The sequence below is a fragment of the Neomonachus schauinslandi genome, chromosome 8 (genome assembly GCF_002201575.2).
Source record: "Neomonachus schauinslandi chromosome 8, ASM220157v2, whole genome shotgun sequence".
Lineage (NCBI taxonomy): Eukaryota > Metazoa > Chordata > Mammalia > Carnivora > Phocidae > Neomonachus > Neomonachus schauinslandi.
In genome coordinates this window covers 53,153,970-53,161,840 of record NC_058410.1, presented here as the reverse complement: position 1 = coordinate 53,161,840, position 7,871 = coordinate 53,153,970, and the positions used below count along the sequence as shown (strand labels likewise).

General features: G+C 48.2%; 1 protein-coding gene across 1 annotated transcript in view; it reads left to right on the top strand.

The window, feature by feature from the left end:
- The window catches only part of LOC110583359 (sine oculis binding protein homolog), a 159,182-nt gene extending 154,230 nt beyond the window's left edge, over nucleotides 1–4,952 (top strand). The window contains exon 7 of the mRNA XM_044917440.1: nucleotides 3,595–4,952. The gene's annotated coding sequence lies outside the window, so the exon portion shown is untranslated. The remainder of the gene's footprint in view (nucleotides 1–3,594) is intronic.
- The last annotated feature ends 2,919 nt before the right edge of the window (nucleotides 4,953–7,871 follow it).

Genomic DNA, 7,871 nt, shown 5'->3' with positions numbered 1-7,871 from the left:
GAAAGAAAGAAAGAAAGAAAGAAAGAAAGAAAGAAAGAAAGAAAGAAGAAGAAAAGTGCTAGGCAGGCAGAGGCTCTCTCAGTGCACTTGGTTATGCATTCCCTAAGGAAGGTACTTCATTCTTCTGACCTGAAGGGACAAGCGTGCCTAGAATTCTGAAGGAACCTGGCCGTATGAGCCTGCTGGAGACCATGCATTGTGGAGCCGGTCTCCAAATACGGTACATGCATGGTATACTTGTGATATTCCATGTAGTAGGACCCTGGGTTGTCCTGCCTTGGGATGAACCCCCAACTCACAGGAAGACGCAAGTGTGGGGCACAAGGATAGCCACTTCCCCAGAATTCCTTGCATTATAGGGACACTCCAAACTTCTCTGCCAGAGAGCTGTGTGTGTGTGTGTGTGTGTGTGTGTGTGTGTGTGAGATTAATAGAAAGGAGTCTCTGGAACTTTGGGCTTTGGAGTTCAGAAATTTATAGCCTTCCTTATGTTATGCTCAAGTTCATAATCCTGCATAATTGATACTGGCTTTGGTCCAAAAATCCTACAGTCACAGAGCTTGAGAGATGGAAAATATAATAGAAAAATCTCCCCGAGGCACCCATTTCACAGAAGAAGAATCAAGGCTTGGGGAGGTTAAGGAAGGGGACACGCTGGACTGTAACTTGTGTCTCTCTCCACTTATCATAGTAATTTCCCCTTCGTTCCGATCAAGAAATTTAAAGTGGGTGGATTTTCCATAAGATCCCTCTGCTTGGCAAGAGCAATGTAGGAAGTGGCTCGGCTCCGGAGCTTCCTCATGATCACTTTCTAAAACTGCAAGCTTGCTTCCTCCCCACTCTTGAGTGTCATACTTTGCATACCAATCCCTTGGAGAAGGTGAAGCCCAAGCTTGGTTCTTCATTGTCATTGATTCCAGAGTCTCTTCCAGGTGTCCCCTGACCAGCCAGAGTCATGGGAACAATCGGGGATGACCTCCGTCCCACCCCCTCCTCAAATGTTACCAGCAGACAGGGACTTGTACTGCCACCATCTGGCCTCTGTGGGTGTCCCAGACCCGGCAAGTATGTGGCGAGAGGGAAAGAAACAGCACGAATTGTCTACTTTGCCATTCTCTTAAAATAAGCTCGGTGTGAGGAGGCTTTCAGAGCGGCAGGAATGGGGCTGCAAAAAATAGAGTGTGGCGCAGCTGCACCCTTTAGAACTTGGGGGGAAAACACATATTATTTACCAGACAATAATAGATACTAGAGAATAATAATGATTATTATAGTGTTTGGGATGGCAAACGCTGTAGTTAAGGTTCCAGAATGGCTCTCATTATAATCCCGTTTTCCCAGTCCCTTATGAAAGCCTTGAAATTTTCTCCAAGTAGGCTGATGCTGTCCATGTTTGGCCTTTGTCCAAAGGTGATTTGAATATAAAGAAACTCATCTGAGAAATATTCCTCTTTTTGAGGTGATGATTACATTACAGGGAAAAAAAGCCACATCCTTGAAAAAGCAGTTGAGGCGTTCTTAAGTAAGTCATTCAAAATGGCGGTGTTTCCCAGTGACTGGAAGAAAGCGTTAAATGCTTCTTTTCTTCTTCTTCCTTTCTTTTCCTTTTTAAAGAAAGGATTCAGAGGCCCCCTCTGACTACAAGATGTGGTCACTCTTGGCCCCGAGCCCAGAGCTGGGGATGGTTTTCCTCCCTCCACAGCAAGCTCCAGGCTCTGCTCCCTAGATGGAAAAGAACTGCCCCAGAAGAAGCTACGTTTGTGTCTTTGGATCCGTTCATGATTTCTGAAGCTCCTTTCCAATTCTTTGGGGCCTCTCATTTGGTAGTGGCTCTTGGCATTTTTACTTCTGTAACCCTTCTTGCCATTGTTTCATTCTCAAAAAAAGAAAAAAGAAAGAACGAAAGAAAAGGAAGGAAGGAAAGGAGAGAGAGAGACAAGGAAGAAATAAAAATGAGCTCTTTATTCAGAGATAAATACCCACATTTCCAAATCTGACCATGCCAAATGAAAAGGTTTCCATGGCCTTGTAATTCCACACCCATTGCATATTTGTGGTGTTTTGCATTTTCACTTTGGTTATTTAATATACACATTAAATACACACAGATCTGGTGATTTAATGTGATTTGGGGAACTCAGGCATTTCCTGTCATGCACATTCAGATTTTCAGACCTTGTTTTTGGCTGATCATTATTATCGTTACCATTAACACCATGCCTTGGAGAGCAGGGTTTAAAGCACAGACTTGTACTTAGTCCTCCCAACGGGCGTTTTGACCTCCTCATACGTGTGCTAAAATTCATGCTACAGACACCCTGAGCAAGTTTGCACGTCTCTTTGCGGCCTCTTTTTCTTCATCTATAAAATGCGGAAATTATATTATTATCTCTGGGGTCCCTTCAAGTTTTCCAATTCTATCACCTCTCTGAAATTATGTGTTCGTTGTTCTAGGAATAATCTCAACCGTTGTAAAGATGTTTACGAGTCCTCTGTCACCACCTTCCCGTTTAGTCAGATTTTACCCTTTCACATTTCTGACATCCTCACATATCAGCAGGAAAGAAAAGGAATTGTTTTGAGGGGATGAGGGACGGGAGCTGCTTGACCCTCATTCACCTGACATACATGTGTCTAGCTGAACCGGGGGCTGGGTGTGGAGATGTGGGCCAAACAGACACGGCCCCAAACCTCAGGGACTTTACAGTTTGCTTGGCAGACTTCTAAGTGGCCGTTTACTAGGAGTCACTGAGTGTCCTCAGGAGGTTGTATTTCAAACCAGGGGCCTGGTAGCCAATGAAATAAGCCAGTAGGGATGGAGAGGCAGAGCCTAACACCTGCGGCAAAAGCTGGGGTGGGCATTCTCCAGAAACTGACTTTCCTGGTGAATGATCCCATTCCGAGCCTCCGCCCCGGGTCGCCGAGGCCCTGTTGGTTTATTGTCTTCCAGTCTCGTGCTACTGTGCGGTTTGGATATCAAGAGATGGGAATGGCTCACCTTTGTCAGGCCAGACCCACGGAGAGGAGCATTTCTCCCAGCTCAGTTGCCTCTGCAGGAAACCCCTGAAGAGAGGTCTCTGTGTCCAGAGTAACCATGCATGTGCTAAAAAGTGCATGTCTCGGCTTTCCTCCTTTACAGCAAACACCAGAGCTGTGACTCGGAGTACCGGGCTGAGGTCTGGAGCTCCAGGGCCCCCTGGTGACCTTGCCTCGCTTTGGGGCGACCTTGGGCAATTCAGAAGAGCTGCCAGTTAAGCGTGCGGTACGGTGGCGGGCGAAGGTCGCCTGGTGGCGAAGCGATGCTGTTGCGGTCTTCGGGGGAGGGCGTGGTGCACCGAGCTCGTTTTGGTATTCCAAGAAGCGACTCGTGTTTCCTTTCCTCACACAAAGCTGGCAGGGCCGACCCCGAGCAGAACTGTGAATTAAAGACACGGCAGAATCATGCTGTGCTGCTCTCGTTCTGGGGATCCGTCGTAGGTCGGGCCTGCCGGCCAGAGCGGCCACCTCTGACTCCTGCGTGGGTTCCCCCCACTCGGGGTAGGGGTGTGGTGCGATCCCGTGGATTCTGACGGGCCCCTTCTTCTCTTTTTCCAGGAACGCTCACTCACAGGGTAGCTTGCGTGGAGAGAGGGCACAGAGCAAACCATGTCACACCATCCAATGACACCAGCTGGTCAGCTCACCACCCGCTCTGGCTAAAACTCAAATAGAGCCGCTTCCTGTCATTAAGCATCTCGGAGGAAGCAGCCCTCCTTCGGTGGCCTCCAGCCCAGAGAAGCCGGCGCGTCTTGGACCCACCAAGCGGCCCAGCCTTCTTGCGGCCACCATCTCTGCTTCTCCCCAGAGGAACGTAGGGATTTCGCCCCTGGTTTTTAGAAAAACAAAACACCGACAAGCCACAAGGACCAACGTAGGTATTCTCCCCGCTCCATCTTCAGAGCTCGGAGGGTGAGGCTGGAAGATGATACGAATTTGAAAACAAAAAATCTTTTTTTAGTCATTTTAAAAACTGCTGTGGTTTTGCTGCTACACTAAGAATTGTGATTTGCATTGTACGGTTTTGGACCTTTACTGTTCACGTTTTGAAGGCGGAGAGGGGTCGTACTGGAGTCCCAACACTTCAGCGTCATCTCTGTCCTGCCCAGGATGCACTTTTAAATGAAGAGTTAGAATATTTTATTGGCTAATATACTTTTCTTGTTATTTTTACAAAGGCCACCTTTATCCTTTTTAATGCCATATTTTCAGTGTTACACTTTTATGGCTTTTAATTTTCGATTTGACAGATGTAAGAAGCAGCATGAATAGTTTATACTGTGGTTTTTCAGAGACTGAATGCCAAGAGAACTCGGTAAATGTTTATTCTTCTCAGCTTTCTCTTTAAATTCTCCTAAATAGCGCCCCATTTGGGAACAGAGCAAGAGTGTTGAACTGAAGACCAAAATGCCCTCAAGGTGTAAAATAATCCGAGGGGGACTATTTGCTGGGCGTCACGAAAGACTTGGATGAAATTTCAACCCTGATGGTTTTCGGTGATCCAGGAAGTCAGTGAAGCAATCTCTCTATACGCAGAGTCCTTTCATGATAATTAGAATGGTATGGACGAACCAGTGAAAACAAGAGGGAAAGTGAGAAAGATCGCCCATGATTTTGTTTCACTGTTTGCTTTCTCCTGTCATGGTTAAGAGAAATGTGCAATTCGATCCTCAATCAGTGGGTGGAGGATAACAGGGTAGATTTTCTTGTGTGCACTTGTACAGTTGTAGCTGCGAGTCCAGAAGTCCTCTAGAGCATGTGTACTGACACTGAGTTGGTGAGACAGTTGTGGAGTATCCCATTCTGATGAGTACAGAAAAAAAAAAAAAAAAAGAAAAAAAAAAAAAAAAAATCCAAAAAAAAAAAAAAAATAAAAAAAAAAAAAAAAAATCAAATCACCTTGTGATCCAGTGTATCTGTTTACTAACTCAGATAAAGCAATTGTTCCCTCTTGAGGGGTCCAGGTGCCCCCCCCCCCCCCCCCCGCTCCCGGGGCCGCCGAGCGGGAGGCGGCGGGCGGGTGAGGCCGGGACAGTGTCACGCTGGCCTTGACGCACCACGGGCCCGTGGATGCCGTGTACATACTGTATTTCTATATTCTCCTTTGTACAGAGTCACTTAACAAGTCAAGCTACTGTTTTACAGGTGCTCCTTATTTATTAGAGCTGTGAGAGCTTGGGGGACACACCTGGCGAGCGAGCTCGCTTTTTAAAAATGAAATTGGGGGGCAGGGGAAGGGAGGTGGGAGGGGGGGAAGCTCGAAAGCCCAGGGAGAGATTTATAAAAGAGAACAAAAGGAAAACTTCCAGCAGCAAATTAAACAAACCCCACCACCAACCCCCCCTCCCCCCCGAACCACCCCCCTCCCCCCACAGGAAGCAGCAGCCCCTCCTCTGGGTGCTCACTTCCCTGCGGGGCTCCCAACAGCCTCCTCTCTCCCTGACTGGTGTCAGTGTCATCAAACAAAAATAAATCTCTAAGAAAAAAAATGCACTTACATGTGCTTACTTTGCTTTTCTCATTATTATGACTATTGTTATTTTCCTTGTTACAGAAGGCGCTCATTTCTTCCCCCCCAGGGGGAAAAAAAAACTTTTAAAAATAAAGTTAGTACGTTTTAAAGGATGCCGAGATACAGGGGTGACGTTGGCCTTGCCGACCTGCGGTGTGTCATGCTGGCGTACAAACAGGAGCCCACTGGCCTGTTCGAGGGTCTGCTTCCCCTGCATGCCCTTTGCTGGCAACACAAAGGTGCATGAGCAGTGAGGTCCTGGGTCTGTAGACTCTGTCCCTCCCAACTGCCCTCCCAGTCCTGATCAGGGTTGGGGGGTTTTTTTGGCTCCAAAGAGCACCATCCAGCGGTTGAAACCTCCCCAGCGGGTTTCATTCTCACCAGGACACCCTCTCAACTCCCTGGGCTGGGAGGTGTTTTCGTCTTAACTTTTTGTGAATGGGTGGGTCCATCTGGTTTCTCCTTGGTACCTGAATTAAACATCAGAAAATGTCCAAAGTGGATAGTACATTAGTACCTAGTTCTAGCCGGTGTCGACCCGTCTCATCCTCTTGTTCTGCCCGTGAAAAAAGCTGAAGCCTAGAAAGGTGAATTGACTTGCTGAGTCCCACACGGGCGTGGTTTAACTTATCAAAAAAACGTTGGCACAATCAGCAGTTTCTTCTGAGAGACCTTCCTGGGAGTGGATTCTGGAGACCGAGTTTCTTTCTCTCGTGGAAACAGGGACTCTCGCAGGTTCCTGGTGTGGGGTTATGCTTATGACGACAACTCTGTCAGAGCTCCATAGGCCCCGCTGAGGACGTGCCCAGGGCCCGGACACCCAGCTGTGGTTGTCTGGTGCAGAGTCCCAGGTAGGATTATTCATCTGGACTTGGTCATAGAGACAATCATCCAGGATGCTGATTTTGCTTTTGTCGTAGTCCAAGATTGTTGAGCAAACATTTTGATCCTTCTAGAAACAAAAGATACCTTTGTTCCAACATGAAAGGATTTCATGGCATCTCAGTAGACATAAGCACACCTTTTCCCTTCCTTTCCTTCTCCCAATCTCGGTGTTCCCTAAGTACTATCAAAACTATCTATAAAGAGAAATAGAAATCATAATGTCAACAATACTAGCATGTATTGAGTGTATGTACATTGGCCTCGTTTGATCCTCAGAGTAACCCTATGAGGAAGGTCTTGTTATTTCCCCTTTATTATAAAAGAAGAACGAGAAGCTCAGTGAGTTTAATAATTGCCCAAGATCACACAGCCAGTGAGTTGCAGAATGGGATTCAAATCCATGAGGTTTGGGGCCAGAGCCCAGGCCGCACGTTCAATCTGTTGAAAACCGGATGACATCTTCATGAAGAGTCAGTTTGACTTCCTGTAAGTTTGGCAGTGATTCGGTTTTGTTCCAAAGTGGCCCTCAATTTTAAACTAAGCCGGAGTGTTGAGTGTTCGTGGTTCTTGCCCACCACACCTTATCCGGTGTGGGCAAGTGCTGAGGCCACTCCGCTTTCTGAGAAACGAGTCAGGCAGTGTCTTCCTTGTTGGTTATCAAACCCCCACTCAACCCGGGGCCCCATGTCTGATGCTAAGGGGAGACAGGAAGAAGAATAAAGTTCACAGCCCTTGCCCTTGTAGCTTACAGGTAATGGGAAGATGGGGCCATGGAAAAGATGGACCACTTCTTGGTCTCACTAGGAATCCCCTTGGATATTTTCCAAGGTCTATGCAGTTGCACATCTGGAGCCTAGATTCACAGCTTTGCAAAGCTGCCCTCCCCTTGCCATGTAGGCGTTCCCTTGACAATGGGAGGACGGCTTGAGCCATAAGCAGGCCTACAGAAGTCTGCTCATGCTGCCTACATGACATGGCTGAAGGCCAGAGCCCAGGCCCGGGTACAAAGGCATTCCAGACTGTTACTGCTTCCTCCCCTCCTTGGCTTCTCCTCTACCCCAGGAGCCCAAGTCCTAGCTTCCTTGACCGGCTACAACAGGGCCTCACCCTGGGACATGTCACACCCTGCTCACAAGTCCTTAGTGGTTCCCTACAGAAGCAAAGCCAAGGGCCTAGCAGGACAAGCGGAGCCTCGGGCTTGGCCCCTGCTGGCCTCACCAGGGCCCTGCTCTCCGCCAGCGTGGCAGGCACTGTTTCCAGATGCCGCTCCTCTTCGCCCGTCCTCCGTCTTTGCACATCGGGGTACCTCTGCCTCGAATGTCTTTCCCTCATCTGCCCTGGGCAACTTCTACAACTCATCAGGACTCAGCCAACTGCTTGGGTGATGCTGTCTGGGGAGCCTGAAGGAACCCCTGGCTTCCCCTACCGCCCTGCTGGG